The sequence below is a fragment of the Gopherus flavomarginatus genome, chromosome 20 (genome assembly GCF_025201925.1).
Source record: "Gopherus flavomarginatus isolate rGopFla2 chromosome 20, rGopFla2.mat.asm, whole genome shotgun sequence".
Classification (NCBI taxonomy): domain Eukaryota; kingdom Metazoa; phylum Chordata; order Testudines; family Testudinidae; genus Gopherus; species Gopherus flavomarginatus.
This window is the reverse complement of record NC_066636.1, coordinates 7,401,956-7,418,411: the sequence shown is the minus strand read 5'-3', so window position 1 is coordinate 7,418,411 and position 16,456 is coordinate 7,401,956. Positions and strand designations below refer to the sequence as shown.

General features: G+C 50.3%; 1 protein-coding gene, 1 long non-coding RNA gene and 2 other non-coding genes across 4 annotated transcripts in view; all 4 read right to left on the bottom strand.

Moving 5' to 3' along the window:
* Positions 1-16,456, bottom strand: part of LOC127037812 (zinc finger protein 333-like) — a 1,302,204-nt gene that overhangs the window by 1,242,739 nt on the left and 43,009 nt on the right. The gene's annotated exons all lie outside the window — the stretch shown is intronic.
* LOC127037877 (uncharacterized) overlaps positions 1-16,456 on the bottom strand; it is a 51,057-nt gene that overhangs the window by 24,191 nt on the left and 10,410 nt on the right. Inside the window, exon 2 of the long non-coding RNA XR_007770501.1 lies at positions 12,429-12,680. This is a non-coding gene — a long non-coding RNA (uncharacterized LOC127037877). The remainder of the gene's footprint in view (positions 1-12,428; positions 12,681-16,456) is intronic.
* TRNAC-GCA (transfer RNA cysteine (anticodon GCA)) lies at positions 4,505-4,576 on the bottom strand. The gene has a single exon. It is a non-coding gene; the product is annotated as a tRNA-Cys (tRNA).
* Positions 8,697-8,770, bottom strand: TRNAT-UGU (transfer RNA threonine (anticodon UGU)). Its single transcript has one exon. It is a non-coding gene; the product is annotated as a tRNA-Thr (tRNA).

Sequence of the window (16,456 nt, the reverse complement as noted above, 5' to 3'; positions counted from 1 at the left end):
GCCCCCCACTAACCCCCAAAGCCCCCTGGTACCACTACAGCCTGGATGTAGGAATATGTGCCCCTCATGAACCCTCTAAGCCCTCCTGGGACCCCTAGAGCCTGGAGAATGGTATCTGTGTCCCCCTCAAACTCTCTAAGCCCCCCAGGGACCCCTATGGCCTGGATGTAGGTATCTGTGCACCTCAAGGCCCCTAAAATCCCCCGGACCCCTACAGCCTGGATGTAGGTATGACGGTGCTGCCTGTGGGAGCCAGCTCAGGTCACTCAATCAGGGTGAACTGCAAACAAAACAGGGCAGACAAATCCCAAATGCTGGTGGTTATTTCAATACTTAGATTTACCAAGCCAGCACAAAACAGCTTCTGTAGTACCTCACTGGTTACTTAGAAGTTTAAACCACGCAGTTCCCTTAAAGTACCCAGCCTCAGGCCTCCATCCAGACACACCTGTCAGATATGATGATGATTCCTGAAAATCTTACTTCAACATATAAAAGAAAAGGTCCTTCCAATCCCAAAGGATCAGCCACATACCCAGGTTAAATTATAGCTTAGATCTTACCTAAAATACATGCTATAGCCAATTCTTATTAACTAAGCTAAAATTTATTAGAAAAGAAAAGAGAGAGAGTGTTAGTTAAAAGATTAATAGACATATAGACTTGAATTCAATTCTTGAGGTTCAGATATACAGTAGAGATGAGCTTGTAGTTGCCAAAAGTCCTTTTAGAAATAGTCCATAGGTTATAGTTCAATTTCCATATTCAGGGTGGCTCCAGTCAACGACTGGGGATCTCAATCCTTGTGGCTTAAGGTTTCCCCCTCTTGAAACCCAAAGCAGATCTGAGATGAAGAAGGATCGTGTCCCAGGTTCTTATACATTTCCAGCAGCCTTTCGGCCTGAGAAAACAATAGGCTTAACTCTCCTTCCAAACATCCTGGCAATTAGTACAGGGTAATTTATTCATCAAACAGTTCAAATCCACACTGGAGACCTGCCCTACATGCCTATGGGTCCCAATCTGGCTGACTCATTATACAAGGAGCACTTCCATGCTGGGCAAACAATGGTAGCCAATGAGGGAATGTATCAGATTCCAAGTTCAGACTGCAGGATACGTGAATGCTGACTCCCGAGGTTGTGGTTTAGTCCAGGCCTGCATAACTCGTAAAGTGGCAAGGGCAATATTACTCCAAAGAAAACAGCTGAGGGCTGAAACCTCACAGAACGCCCCCCAGCACCGCCCAGCCCCTCCGAAACACAACCCCCCCAACACCACCCACCCTGCAAAAACAATGTCGCCAGCGCCTCCCAGGCCCCCCGAAACAATCCCCCCCCAAGTGCCGCCCGCCTAGTGGAAACAAACCCTCCTTCCCCAGCACCGCCCTGCCAAAACAGGGGTAATGAACCTTGCTAATATGTTATAGGGGGCCCCTAAGGTAGTGTAATTAAGGTAAAAGAAAACTGTCTCTTTGCTAGAAGTAGAATAAGATCTTTCCCCCACTTTGTAATCAGTTGCCCTGTTGACTGAATGAGGTGTGACTGAGGAAGGCGTGGAAGGCAGCACCTCCAGACAGCTGCACCCCTTGGCGACGGGCTGGGAGCCAGAGCAGATCAGTAGAACAGGTCAGCCACTGACTCACCATTCACCTCCTCAGCCCCCCGCTCACCTCCTCACCCCCCCTCCCCTGCTGCCGGCTCACCCGCCCCGCCTGTCACTGCCCACCCACTCGCCTCAGCCCCCACGGCTCATCTCCCTGCCCACCCGCTCGCCTCCTCAGCTCTCCTCCCCCACCGCCAGCTCACCTGACCCCCCTGCCAATGCCCGCCCGCTTCCCTCCTCAGACCCCCACTCCCCCAGCTCACCTGCCCACTGCTCACCTCTGTTCCCCCCCTCCCTGGCTCACATACTCACCCCCCGCCATTGCCCACCAGCTCGCCTCCTCAGCCTACCATCCCCGGCCAGTGATGAGCTGCCAAAATCTTAACAATCAGTTCCCTCCTCCCCCACGTGGGGGTTGTGGCCCACCCCTGCCCCTTGGGACTCCTGCCCCATCCAACTCCCCACGTTCCTTGACGCCCCCCCGGGGACCCCTACCCCATCTACCCTCCTTCCCTGTCCCCTGCTGCCCCATCCAACCTCTCCTCTCATTCCTGATGACCCCCGGGACCCTTGCCCCATTATACCACCCTTCTCCCTGTCCCCTGATGGCCCCTGGAACCCCTGCCCATGACGGTTCACACGGGAAGGCTGGGAGGGCTGAGAAGCAAACGGCGGCTTCGTGCTCAGGCCCAGGGAGGCAGAGGGGAGGTAGGTGAGCTGGTGTGGGGAGCGGTTCCCCAGTGCCCCCCGCGGGTTATCTGCTGCGGTGCGGGCGGCCCCCATGCCCCAGCTCACCCTTTTCTGCAGAACTGCTGCCTGGCCATTCGATCCCTAGTGTGTAACAGTGAATGGGATTCTTCCATCCTAAGTGCAGGATTCTGCACTCATCCTTGCTGAACCTCATCAGATTTCTTTTGCCCCAGTCCTCTAATTTGTCTAGGTCCCTCTGTATCCTATCCCTACACTCCAGGATATCAACCACTCCTCTCAGTTTAGTGTCTTCTGCAAACTTGCTGAGGGTGCAATCCACACCATCCTCCAGATCATTAATGAAGATATTGAACAAAACCGGCCCCAGGACCGACCCTTGGGGCACTCCGCTTGAAACCGGCTGCCAACTAGACATGGAGCCTTTGATCACTGCCCATTGAGCCTACGATCTAGCCAGCTTTCTATCCATCTTATAGTCCATTCATCCAGCCCATAATTCTTTAACTTGCTGGCAAGAATACTGTGGGAGACCGTATCAAAAGCTTTGCTAAAGTCAAGGAATAACACATCCACTGCTTTCCCCTCATCCACAGAGCCAGTTATCTCCTCATAGAAGGCAATTAGGTTAGTCAGGCATGACTTGCCCTTGATGAATCCATGCTGACTGTTCCTGATCACTTTCCTCTCCTCTAAGTGCTTCAGAATTGATTCCTTGAGCACCTGCTCCATGATTTTTCCAGGGACTGAGGTGAGGCTGACTGGCCTGTAGTTCCCCGGATCCTCCTTCTTCCCTTTTTTAAAGATGGGCACTACAGTAGCCTTTTTCCAGTCTTCCGGGACCTCCCCCGATCGCCATGAGTTTTCAAAGTTTCATTCTTCCGCTTTACTCTGCGCTGGTTAGGCCTCAACTGGAGTATTGTGTCCAGTTCTGGGCACCACATTTCAAGAAAGATGTGGAGAAATTGGAGAGGGTCCAGAGAAGAGCAACAAGAATGATTAAAGGTCTTGAGAACATGACCTATGAAGGAAGGCTGAAGGAATTGGGTTTGTTTAGTTTGGAAAAGAGAAGACTGAGAGGGGACATGATAGCAGTTTTCAGGTGTCTAAAAGGGTGTCATCAGGAGGAGGGAGAAAACTTGTTCACCTTAGCCTCCAATGATAGAACAAGAAGCAAATGGCTTAAACTGCAGCAAGGGAGATTTAGGTTGGACATTAGGAAAAAGTTCCTAACTGTCAGGGTAGTTAAACACTGGAATAGATTGCCTAGGGAAGTTGTGGAATCTCCATCTCTGGAGATATTTAAGAGTAGGTTAGATAAATGTCTATCAGGGATGGTCTAGACAGTATTTGGTCCTGCCATGAGGGTAGGGGACTGGACTCGATGACCTCTCGAGGTCCCTTCCAGTCCTAGAGTCTATGAGTCTATGGCCAATGTCTCTGCAATCACATCCGCCAACTCCTTTAGCACCCTCAGATGCAGCACATCCAGCCCCATGGACATGTGCTTGTCTCCAGTTTTTCTAAATAGTCCCAAACCACTTCTTTCTCCACAGAGGGCTGGTCACCTCCTCCCCATGCTGTGCTGCCCAGTGCAGCAGTCTGGGAGCTGACCTTGTTTGTGAAGACAGGGGCAAAAAAAGCATTGAGTACATTAGCTTTTTCCACATCCTCTGTCCACTAAGTTACCTCCCTCATTCAGTAAGGGGCCCACACTTTCCTTGACTTTCTTCATCTTACTAACATACCTGAAGAAACCCTTCTTGTTACTCTTAACATCTTTTGCTAGCTGCAACTCCATGTGTGATTTGGCCTTCCTGATTTCATTCCTGGATGCCTGAGCAATATTTTTATTCTCCTCCCTGGTCATTTCTCCAATCTTCCACTTCTTGTAGGCTGCTTTTTTGTGTTTAAGATCAGCAAGGATTTCACTGTTAAGCCAAGCTGGTCGCCTGCCATATTTACTATTGTTTCTACACATCGGGATGTTTTTTTCCTGCAACCTCAATAGAGATTCTTTAATCCTTTAGAGGACTGGAACTGATTTCAGTGGAGGCACATGTTTGCTAGGTTTTTATGCATTTGCACAGGAAAATATTGAGTGTTTCCATTCATTTCAGGGATCCCTATTCAGTGGAACTCCTGAACATAAAGGAAATGCGATTATTTTTGTTGAAGGAAGAGGTTTATAAGGTGGCAATAGGATTTGAACCAAGAACCCTTTGATTTGCAGTCAAACACTCTACCACTGAACTACGCCCCCATGACTGTGCTGGAGATGTCTGTGATCTTAAAGATTTTGAAGGACAGGCCCTGCCTCGGAGATCTCCTGTTCTCTTCCCAGACCACAGTGCTTTTAAAAATGGGGTTTCATTAAACTTATAGATACATGGAGACACCACAGCTTGCACACCCACCCACATAGCTTCCCCCAGTGACATAGCTACCACCTCTCAGGGAGATGGAATAACTACACAAACAGGACAGCTCTCTCCCCTCTGCTTAGAGCATCTTCATTCTTTATGAATAGGTAGGAAATAACCTCCTGAATGGACAGTAGCCAATTGATCAAATATTGCTGGGTCTGCATTCAATATTGGTAACTGGTCATGCTGGGCTGGATGAGTAGGAGCATCACCAGCAGATTGAGGGAAGTGATTATTCCCCTCTACTCAGCAGAGGTGAGGCCACATCTTTTTTTTTTTTAATGAATGATTGGAGATATACCTATCTCCTAGAACTGGAAGGGACCTTGAAAAGTCATTGAGTCCAGCCACCTGCCTCCACTAGCATGACCAAACACTGATTTTTGCCCCAGATCCCTAAGTGGCCCCCTCATGGATTGAACTCACAACCCTGGGTTTAGCAAGCCAATGCTCAAACCACTGAGCTATCCCTCCCCTCCTTCTGGAGCATTGCGTCCAATTTTTGCCCTTCCACTACAGAAACAAATTGGAGCGAGTCTAGGGGAGGGCAACAAAAATGATTAGGGGGCAGGGGACTTATGAGGAGAGGCTGAGAGCAGGGCCACCCGGGGGGGGGGAAGTGGGGCAATTTGTCCCAGGCCCTGCAGGGATCCCATGAGAATATATTATTCTATAGTATTGCAACTTTTTTTTATGGAAGGGGCCCCCAAAATTGTTTTGCCTCAGGCCCCCTGAATCCTCTTGGCAGCCCTGCCCACTCCACCCCCTTGACTCATTCTCCTCCCTCTGAGGCCCCACCTGTGCTCTGCTCTCACTCCCATTTGGCCACTCTCCCACCCCTGCTCTTTCTCTTTGGCTGAGGCCTGCTGGTCCACCTTTTGCTCACTCCTCTCCTCCCTGAAAGCCTCCTTGTGTCTCTCCACCCCCGCCCCCAAGGTCTACCTGCTACCCCCACCTCTCTGCCCTTCCCCTGAGACTCACCCTGCCTAAACCTCTCTGCCCCCTCCCCTAAGACCAGCCCTGCCCAGCACTCACACCTCTCTATCTCCTCCCCTGACCTGCCCTGTCCACCACCCACACCTCTTTGCCCCACCCATGAGACCGGCCCTGCCCACCACTTGCACCTCTCTGCCCCTCACCTGAGGCCCGCCCTGTCCACCTCTTTCCTCGGTCATCTGTTGTTGTTCCTTGAAACATCAAGGATGGAATAAAAAGCTGAGTTTACTCCAGGGTGAGGAAAGAAAGGAGCCACCAACCCCGTGACAAAGCTCAGTGCCCCAGAGAAAACCTGCCCCCTGCTATTGCAGTCACTGATGTGCTGGGGATATGATGGTAAAGGAACTGTCTGAATGATCAAGGCAGGAAATGGACAACAATCTACAGGAACGTCATTGACCACAAACACACTCTCCTCATACTCCAGCCAGAAGGGAAATGAGCAGGAATTCTTGCAGTTCAGCCAGGGACACACTTACACAATGGCACAGCAGTGTGTGTGTTGTGGAAGCTGGTCTGAGGAAACAACTGGAATTGATCACTCAGTGAGAACAGAACTGGAGTGTAGTGAGAAACACATCTCAAGCAAGTAGTTGTGGCTGAGTGGTTATGATGATGGATTAGACATCCATTGGTGTCTCCCTGCACAGATTCAAATCCTGCCAACTACAGAGGAAGTTGTGGTCCTTTAGTTTCGACAGAGCTGGGTCTTGTCCCACTCTCAAACTGTGTCTACACTATTGGGTAATGTGGCTTTAAAGTGTTTCAATTAAACAGCTGTTGCATGTCCACACTATGCCCCTTGTGTTACCAGAGCACATCCAGGCTAGACTCTTGGATGGCCAAAGAGAGCAGTGCATTGTGGGTAGCTGTGCAACTGGCTGCAGGTGCTTTGGGAAGGGTTTGAAATGCCTCACAGGCTGGTACAGCATCACATGATGCAGGTTTCTCTATCCCATTGTTCCATGGGAATCCTACTAGATTGCCAGCTGCTTTTCAACTGCAATGTGTTTGTGTGGCAGGGGGAAGAGTGAGTGAGTGTGTGGGCACACTGTCTCTAAGTTAAGACAGCTTCTGCAAGCAACCAGTCCTGAGGCAGGGGGAGGGGCACAGCCCCAACATCAGCCCCTGCTTCCCTCACTGGCTCAGCTCAGCACAGCAGCCTCTGTGACACACACACACTGCTGCCTGCTTAGCTCTGTGTCAGGGGTGCTGAAACAGGGGGGTTAGAGGGCCATGGCCCCACCACTCTTTATTGGCTGTTAGGACAAATGATGGAGTGGGGGGAAGGGTGGAGTCTTGGGGGGAAGAGGATTTCTGTGGGTGTGGCCTCTGGGGGAGGGGTGGTGTGAGTGGGGGTCCTTGGGGAAGGGGTGTCATGGGAGTGCCACAGTGCAGACAACGGTGCCCCCCCACTGTAAGGAAGCTCCCGCCCCCCCTGTTCTGTGTTTATAGCACAGGAGAGAGCAGCCTTCCACGGCAGTGATTTGCTCCCTGGGGCTCTGGCAGGGGGGCTCAGGCGGCGATTTAAAGGGCCCGGGGCTCTGGCCTCTGCAGGGAGCCCTGGGCCCCTTAAATCACCAGCTTGGGGAAGCCAGAGCGGGCTGGCACAGAGTACCCACTCTTGCCAGTACCCCACACTGGAACGTACCGGCTTTTTGTTAGTAATACAGGAAATAGGGGGCTAATCCTGAAAAGCTACTTTGATGTAACTTACCCCCCTTGGCCTAAAATGTCCTGATGTAAAACCTGACTCCAAAGAATGGGGTGGGGGAATGTGTGTGAGAAATAGAGCAGAGGAGAAAACTGACCCAGTGTTGATTTGAATGATTTGTATTTCAAAAGTAACTTATTTTGATTGGCTTCCAAGTCAATTTCTGTGTAGGTGTGTTAGCAAAAAGAAGGTCAGAGAAAGTGTGGGCCCCTTACTGAATGGGGCAGGCAATCTAGTGACAGATGATGTGGATAAAGCTGAAGTGCTCAATGCCTTTTTTGCCTCGATCTTCACAGACACTGGCAGCACAGTACGGGGAGGAGGTGAGTAGCCCTCGGTGGTGAAAGAACAGATTAAGGACTGTTTAGAAAAGCTGGACATGACCAAGTCCTCAGTTCCAGATCTAATGCATCTGAGGGTCCGGATGGAGTTGGCAGATGTGACTGTAGAGCCGTTGGTCATTATCTTTGAAAACTTGTGGTGATTGGGGAGGTCTCGGATGGTTGGAAAAAGGCAAATCTAGTGCCTATATGTCTCCACTGCAATTTGAGTCTTGCAGCCGAAGCCCCATAAGCCTGAGTCAGCTGACCGGGCTTTGAGACAGGTGCCCTGGGTGTCTTAATCACAGTAGGGACATAACATTAGGCTACATCTACAGTGCAATGAAGCAGCCACGGCCGGCCCCTGTCACATTAATCAGAGTCATGCAGCTTGGGCTGTGAAGTTACAGTGTCCGTATCTCGGCTCAGGCTCTGTACCCTGCTCTAGGAGCCCAGAAGGTTAGGAGAGAGTTTAGCGAGTGGAAATGGTAAAACCGCAATGAAGTATGGACTCATGGCATTTCTCCATTGTTCTATCTGCTTTGGGGCAGGGACAATGACACATCCAGCTGCATTTGTTATTTCAAAGGGCAGTTTAGGATTTTCATTCTCACCCATGGTGCACAAAGGAGGACTCAACCCTTGGTGTAAACTAAATGAGCTGCCCACAGATTCTGGCAGCCACAATGAGCCTTTTGGTGTGAGAGCTCAGACCTGCCCCTGTCCCAGAGGGAGGGGGTCATCTGTGACGGGCTGGAACACTGACCTATCAGCTCTTAACTTCCAAACTTTCAGTAAGTCTATTATCAATGCCTGTGAGCGTAATTTAAACCATAAGAACAGCCATACTGGACTAAAGCTGCATCTAGCTCTGTGTTTTGTCCTCTGGCTGTAGCCAATACCAAGTACCCCAAGAGCTACTCAGCAAGGCACTCCTGGGAGTTGAACCCAGGATCTCCTGTTTACAAAACAGGCGCTTTAGCCAGCTAAGCCATGGTGCCTGCCTGTGGTTAAAGGGCACTGTCTGCGCACACCTGACTCCCTGCCATCCCCACCAGGGCCTGACAAGCTTTGCATGTGTTTGGATTCTGCAAAGCAGAGGAGCAGGTGACATTTTCCTTGCAAGCTGTGTGTGTGTAAATCTTTGGCCAGGTCTGCACTACAAAGTTATTTTAACATCAGATGTGTGAAAAACACAGAACGCTCCCTCGGTTGGCACCCTTCTCCTCTGTCCCAACCCACAGCCCTTCTATTCCCAGTGCCCCTCAATCCCAACCTTGACAAGAGGCCTAGAGCTTTTTGCAGCAAACTTAAAGCGACAAATTGTCAGTGTAAATGCTGCTGTTCATTATATCACCATAACTGGCCTCCTCCAGTATCCCACAATGCCAGCCGTGAACTCACCTGCCCTGCATTCCTGCTACAGAGGCTGGGCCCCTCCCTTTTCATAGCTCCAGAACATTCTGACAGCTGAGCTGCTAGCTACACCGGCATTGGTTTGCTATAACTGCATTGCTTGGGGGAGTGTAAATTTTTTATACATCTAAGTAATGTAGTTACACCAACCTAATTTTGTAGCGTAGACCTGTCCAAATAAACACTCACACACCTTGGGAGTAAACCTTCCCCTGCTCCTCTGCTTTACAGAATCCAAACACAAGAAAAGTTTATCAGGGCTCAATGGGGATTGGCAGAGTCAGGTGTGGGCAGACACGATGCTTTAAGTAACAGCAGGCACCATGGCTTAGCTAGTTACAACACCTGTTTTGTAAACAGGAGATCCTTGGTTCAACTCCTAGCAGTGCTTGGTTGAGTGCCTTTTGGGGCACCTGGTGTTGGCAACTGTCAGAAAACAAGATTCAGAGCTAGATGGACCTTTGGTCTAGCCCAGTGTGGCTTTTCTTATGGTTTAAATTACACTCACAGGCACTGCTAATAGAGTTACTGAAAGTTTGGGTGTTAAGAGCTGGTAGGTCAGTGGTCCAGTCCCCTCAATGCAGTTTTACCATTTCCACTTGCTAAACTCCCTCCCGACCTTCTGGGCTCCTAGAGCAGCGGACTGCGCCTGAGCCGAGACACGGACACTGCAACTTTACTATAGACCAAGCCGCATGACCCTGATTAATGTGACCTGGGCCAGCCGTGGGTGTTTCATTGCACTGGAGACGTAGCCTAATGTTATGTCTATGCTGCGATTAACACACTCAGGGCACCTGCCTCAAAGCCCGGCCAGTTGACTCAGGCTTATGGGGCTTGGGCTGCAAGACTATAAAATTACAGTGCAGACAGATGGGACTTGAGCCCAACCTCTGAAACCCCCAGGAGGAGTGAGGGTTTCTGAACCCAGGCTTCAGTGTGAACACAAATATCCGGACCACAGTTTTTAGCCCCTCAGCTTTAGCTCCATGGGCCCAAGTCAGATGACCCAGGCCGGCCATGCTGCCATCTTTATCCCAGGAGAGATAGACTCTACAGGTATGTCTCCATTGCAATGTCAGCCCTGGTGTGGCACGCTGTGCTCAAAGCACTACCTGGAAGCCTCATATTCACCACTCTCATATAATGATGATACGGTTTGTACAAAGTCTGCCTGGTGAGGTATCATTTCAAAAGTCTTGATCTGTTGAACACTAATATTGTGTTGGACCGTGTGTGTAGCATTGGTTGGGAAGTTATGAAGTTTGCTCTGTGTGTGTTACTGAGATATATTATGAGGTTGCGAAATGCCCACCACCAGCCTTTCAGGTGTGACAATGGAGGAGCCAGACTCGCTGCTGCCCGTTAAAAGGGATCCACACTCCCAAGGACTATCCCAGGAACTGTGTACAATGCAGACTTCTCCGAGATAGCACAGTGACAATGGACACTGCTTGACTCACATCCTAGCAAAGGTAATTCCTAGCAAGTTAGAAGAAACTATGAAAGAGGGGAAGAGACATCATGAGTTGGCCTCTCTCCCTCACAACTCAACACCTGGAAACACATCTGCAGGACAAACACTGAACCGAAATAAATCAGAAGAGAATAATAATAATATATTCAAATCAAAGTCTCCAAACAGACTAGTATTGGTTTCTCAGCAAAAATTTTCAGTTTGAGGAATTTTCTTTTCTCAGTCAGACTTTGCCAAGGGAAGTGGAGAAAAAATGTTTTTGAGTTGCTTCTTTCAGAACAGCCTGGCCTAGACACTAGCTCTGGTTCACTGTTTTGGTCTTGCTCAGGATGGGGGTATTTTAATTATTTGGGAAGGTCCCAGGGTGTTTGTGAGAGATTATGAGGATGTTCCCTTTTGAGATAAAAACTAAGAAATACAGGACTAGAGAATTTTTTTAGAAATCTGAGATTTAGACTTTTTATTTGAAGCGGGGTGGGGGGGTTAGATTCTGAGAAGGTTTTTTTTTTGCAAGAAGAAACATTGTTTGATCTGTCATTGTACCAAAGGGGGAGATGGTTGTCTATAAAGGAGGAGTGAAGACTAAATGCTTCCAAGGAGGATGGGATTTGAACCTATGCATGCAGAGCATAATGGATTAGCAGTCCCTCACCGTAACCACTTGGCCACCTCATCTGAGCTGTCAGGAAAGGAACAGGAAGAGAAATCTAAGGCCGGCAGAGATAGGGACACAGGAGTTTTTAAACACTAAGCATAAGCAGGGTCTGAATGAGCTCCCCCTTCACATCTACTGAGGAGCTGGGGAAAGACTTCAGGAACAGACCGTGTTTGCACAGACACACCTACTCTGCGTATGATGCGGCCGCTTCCCCAAAATGACCAGTTTGGGATGGTGGTGGGTTACAAATCACTTTAGGATTGAGTGCAATGAAATGTTATTCTCCTTCCTGTATGAGTGAAGGGCAGCAGAACATACCTAGTCTGTCCTGACGGAGGGGTAGGTGGGTGAGGAATAGCTTTTATTGGACTGCAGAGAAGTGATTGAGGACATCACCCTAAACCAGTGGTCCCCAAACATTTCACATTGTGCCCTCTTAGCCATGGCTGTGGCCCCTTGGAAGCCACGATTGAGAACCGAGGCTGGGAGTGGGGCTGTTGCTTGCTGGGGAGAGGGGTGCAGACAGGGGTAAAGGGGTCGAGGCCGGGCTGGGAGCCAGAGTCTCAGGCTGAGGGTGGGGTTGGGGAAGAGCTGGGACAAAGTGGGGCTGAGTGGTGCTCCCTCCCTGCCCTCCATGGGGACTGGCTCAGGCCCTAAGGTGCCCCATGAGGATGATTCACCACAGGAACAAGCTACCAGGGAGAAGTGAACTGGATTCGCCATCTGCTGCTGTCATGTAATGAAGACTAGATGCCTTTCTGGAATGTGTTTGCCCCAAAAGTAGCTCTTGTGTCATACAGGCGGCCTGTGATATGCAGCGGATCCAATCAGATGCTCTAATGGTCTCTTCTGGCCATAAAGTCGACTAATTTCTGAAAAACTGAGTGTAGCATTGGGAGCAGCGTCTGATGTTTTCCTGTCTAGCCAGCTTGCTGCCTAGAACGAACGCTCCTTGAGTGGGGTGATCCACAGGGAGTAGCTCAAACCTCCAAAGTGCCTGGCCAGGGGCAGGATATTGGCACAGCAAGGGAGGGGTGTGGCAGTGACATCACAAAGGCCTTTTGCAGGACCTCAGACTATTGGTCCAAGGTGGTGGGAGGGTGGTGACCTCACAGAGAGATGCTGACATCAGCCAGGCAGGACAGGGGTGAGGGGCCAGGGAAACCTCAGAGACCCCTGTGGCTTTGCTTCAGCAAGTCTCCTTCTCCAGGTCTCTCTTTGAGGACTGAGAGAGTATTCGGGTTCACGGACGTGAGCGCCAGGAGGAACCTCTTTTGAGTTTTCTCCTTCCCTTTTAGTGATTTTACTAGAAAACAGCCGTCCCTGTTTAGAAGGTAAGAGCCTCCTGGAGGTTTGAAACCTGTTCAGTCTGATCTATCTGGTGACAAGTGAATTCTAGGCATGGAAAACATGTGTTAAGGAGGCAGAATTTTTTTGCGCACCTGGGATTTTGTCCCTTAGAATCATGGGGACATTCGGGTTTCACCTTTTCCTCCATCCCTCCTGTCTCTTCGTCTCTTGTTTCTTTTGTCCTTTCTCCTGTTCCCCTCCCAACACCAGGAAGGAGGTGTGTGTGTGTGTGTGTGTGTGTGTGTGTGTGTGTGTGTGTGTGTGTGTGTGTTGCGGGCGAGTGCTTTGCAGATCCCACTGTGGGAGGTCCACCCAAAAATGTGCGGCTGAACTAGTGCTCAGGCAGTGATCCCCAGCAGTGACATGGGCCATCCTTTGGGATTTCTGATGAGAACCTTCAGCCTCAGTCTCTACCCTGATTGGCTGAGCAAGGGGTTATTGACAGGAAGGAGACTCAGGTCCTTGATGGTCTCTTTTAAGACCAAGGTAATAAGTCAGAACCAGTTCTATGTTTGATGAATTTTGCTGCTTCTCTGCATTAATGGTCTCTGAGCAGTTCATGATTCTCTCTAACACTGCAGTTCTCCTGAAATACTTGCTGAATAATTACTGTCACTGTTGTTGGTCTGGAGCTCATCTGAGAGCACTTTATTCAGGTCATTCAATGTCTGAAATTCAAGATCCGATGGTTAGTTTGAAAATCAGGGCTCTTGGGTCCTATTTCCAACTCTGCCTCTGACTGGCTGTGTGACCTAAGACAAGTCAATTCTCCTTTCTCAGCCTTAGCTTCTCCCTCTTTGAAGTAGGGATAATAATGATCCGCTCTTACCTACCTCACGGGGGTGGAGGATGGGGATCTATTGGAGAGCGTCACTAGGAGTAGGGCATAGTATGAGGTGTCCTATCATGTTTACTCAGAGCAGATTAACACATAATAGAATAGCTGAAATAGTCTATTTGATTTGTATGTTTTTATTTTGAAATTGTTAAGAGCAGCAACGACTTAGCTCAGACTGAAGCATCTTATCTAATGTTTGAGATCTAAGTGTCTCCTCATTGTGTGCGAGGAGTCAATTTAACACACTGTGACGAACAGGAGATGCTTTTGTTTTGCAACACAATATTTTTGCAAAGAACTTTCATCCCACTTGTTATAATTCTGAGAAACAAGCTGGTTTAGTCTGAATGGGATTTTCAGACAGAAATGGTTTCAATGAAATTTCTCCACCATCTCGATTCCTGGGCTTTATCCCTTCCTCGGGAGTGGTTTACTGTCTGTTAGAACAGGAGTCGGGACTGGTGGCTTCTCTTTCTGGCTCTGCCAGTGCCTTGCTATGTAGGCGCTTGGGTAGGCCACTTCCCTTCTCTGGATCTCAGGCTCCTCCCATCTTCCCAATGGGAACAGGGACAGTTCTCGAACTCTGGGTAGTTGTGAGCCTGAGTGAGAGAAGGGGTGTTAAAGCCCTCTGTGAAGGAGAAAGGGGAATTTCACGGTGTTTAGCACCAAGGAATTCTAAAGTTTGCTAAAATGTCTAGTCTGTGGAAACAAGAAATGGTCGAGGCCAATCTTTAAGCAGTGCCTTTTTTAAAGCCCATTCAGGGATGTGAGTCCCTGTCTTTTAGGTACCTGGGGTTCTTTGCCAGTAGGAGAGAAGAGATTCCTGCCTCCATTTTTGTGGCCTTAAGAAACCAGGTGTTGTGCCCCAGTTCTCGTCTGAGATCCCTGAAAAAGAACATCTTCCCATCCATAAACAAGACAGGACCTTTCTCTAAAAGGGGAACAAAGAGACCCTTGGGACTTACAGACTAGCTAGCCTCACTGCCACAGCTGGAGAGATCCTGCAATACATTCTTAAACACTCAGTTTGTCAGCAGCACCTACAGGATCATTTGGTTCTTAGGACTAGTGAGCATGGATTTGTCAAGAACAAATCATTCCAAACGAATCCTCTTTCCTTCTTTGGCAGGGTTCCAGGCCTGGTGGAGGTGGGTAAACAGTAGATGGGATCTAGCTTGGGGTTACTAAGGCTTTTCACACAGTCCTGCAGGACATTCTCACAAGCGAACGAGGGAAATGCAGTCCAGCTGCAATCAGTGTAATGTGGGTGCAGAGCTGGTTGAAAGCCCAGACTCCAGGAGCCCTTCTCCAGATTTGGCTGTCCAACGGAGAGGGCTTACCTAGTGGGTCCGGCAGGGATCAGTCCACGGTCCGGTAGTATTCAATATTTTCATGAATGATTTGGAAAATGCAGTGGAGAGCATGCTTCTAAAATTTGTAGCTGACATCAAGCACTTAGGAGCACAGAATTGGAATTCAAAACGCCCTTAATAAATTGGAGACTTGGTCTTCTTGAGCCAAACTCCATGGCTGGGCCCCTCTCTCTAGACTGGGCTGAAGTGAAACCCCAGAGCCAAACACTCCTCCTGGGCAGTTAGCTCCTCCCTTGAATGGTCAGATTCTGCTTAGCACTGTCAGAGCAGCTTTGGCTGGGAGATTCTCCCAGCAGTTTCCAATAGCGGGAAAGTATGAAATCCCCATTTGACTGCTGGGGACAGAGCCCGAGAGTGGGGAGGAACTTGCCCAAAGTCCCCCAGGAAAAGGAAAACAACCAGCAGTGGAACCAACAGGAAACCCAGCAATGGAACTCAGGAGTCCTGGGGGTGTTCTAGGGTGACCAGATGTTCCGATTTTATAAGGACAGTCCAAATTTTGGGGTCTTTTTCTTATTTAGGATCCTATTACCCCCCACCCCGTCCCTATTTTTCATATTTGCTGTCTGGTTCCCTAGGTTGTGCACATGTGTGGGTCCCAGCTGCTCCCTGCCCCCTTCATTGAAGCAGATGTGCAGGATTACTGCCCTGGGAACTGCAGGGCACCAGTGGACATGGGGTTGGCTGGAGGTACGGTCTGGCTGCAGGCAGGGCAAGGGGTGCGGGGCTGGCTGGCCTCAGGCTGGGGGTGCATCAGGGGTTGGCTGGAGACAAGGCAGGGGGTGCGGAGCTGGCTGCAGACAGGGCGTGCAGGGCTGGTGCAGGCTGGGGGAGTGTGGGGGCTGGCTGGCTTTGGGCAGGGCCACAGGGGGGTGTGGCAGGAGTTGGCTGGAGACAGGGCAGGGGGTGTGTCGGGCTGGCTGCAGGGCTGACTGCAGGCAGGGCAGGGAGGATGCGGCTGTGTGGGCAGGGAAGAAGGTGCAGGGCTGGCTGGAAACAGAGTCTGGCTGCGGGCAGGGCAGGGCAGCGGGTGCAGGGCTGGCTGCAGGCAGGGCATGGGGCAGGGCCGGTGCGAGGATGTTTCGTGCCTTAGGTGAAACTTCAATCTTGCGCCCTCCCCCCCTGCACCCCCACCCTGAGGCGCCCCACCCATGGCAGCTCCCCCCTCCACCCTGAGGTGCCCCTCTTGTGGCAACCTCCCCGCTCTGCCCTGTGGCACCCCCCCTTGCCCCAGCTCACCCCTGCTCTGAGCATGAGTACCCCAAGTACGCCATGGCCGCTTCACTTCTCCTGCCTCCCAAGCTTGCGGTGCCTAAGCCTGCCAGGAGTCAAGCACCCTCCTCTGAGCCACAGCAGCCCTGACAGCTGACAATAGAGGCACCTTAACCCCTGAGTTCCTTCAATGTGTCCCCCTCCAGGATCCAGCTCCGATCTCCAGATACTTGGGGTATGTCTATACCAGCTGCCGAATCGGTGGACAGCGATCGATCCAGCGGGGGTCGATATATTGCGTCTAGTGTAGATGCAACACATCGAGTGCTCTCCTGCCAACTGCTGTACTCCATCATATCTGAC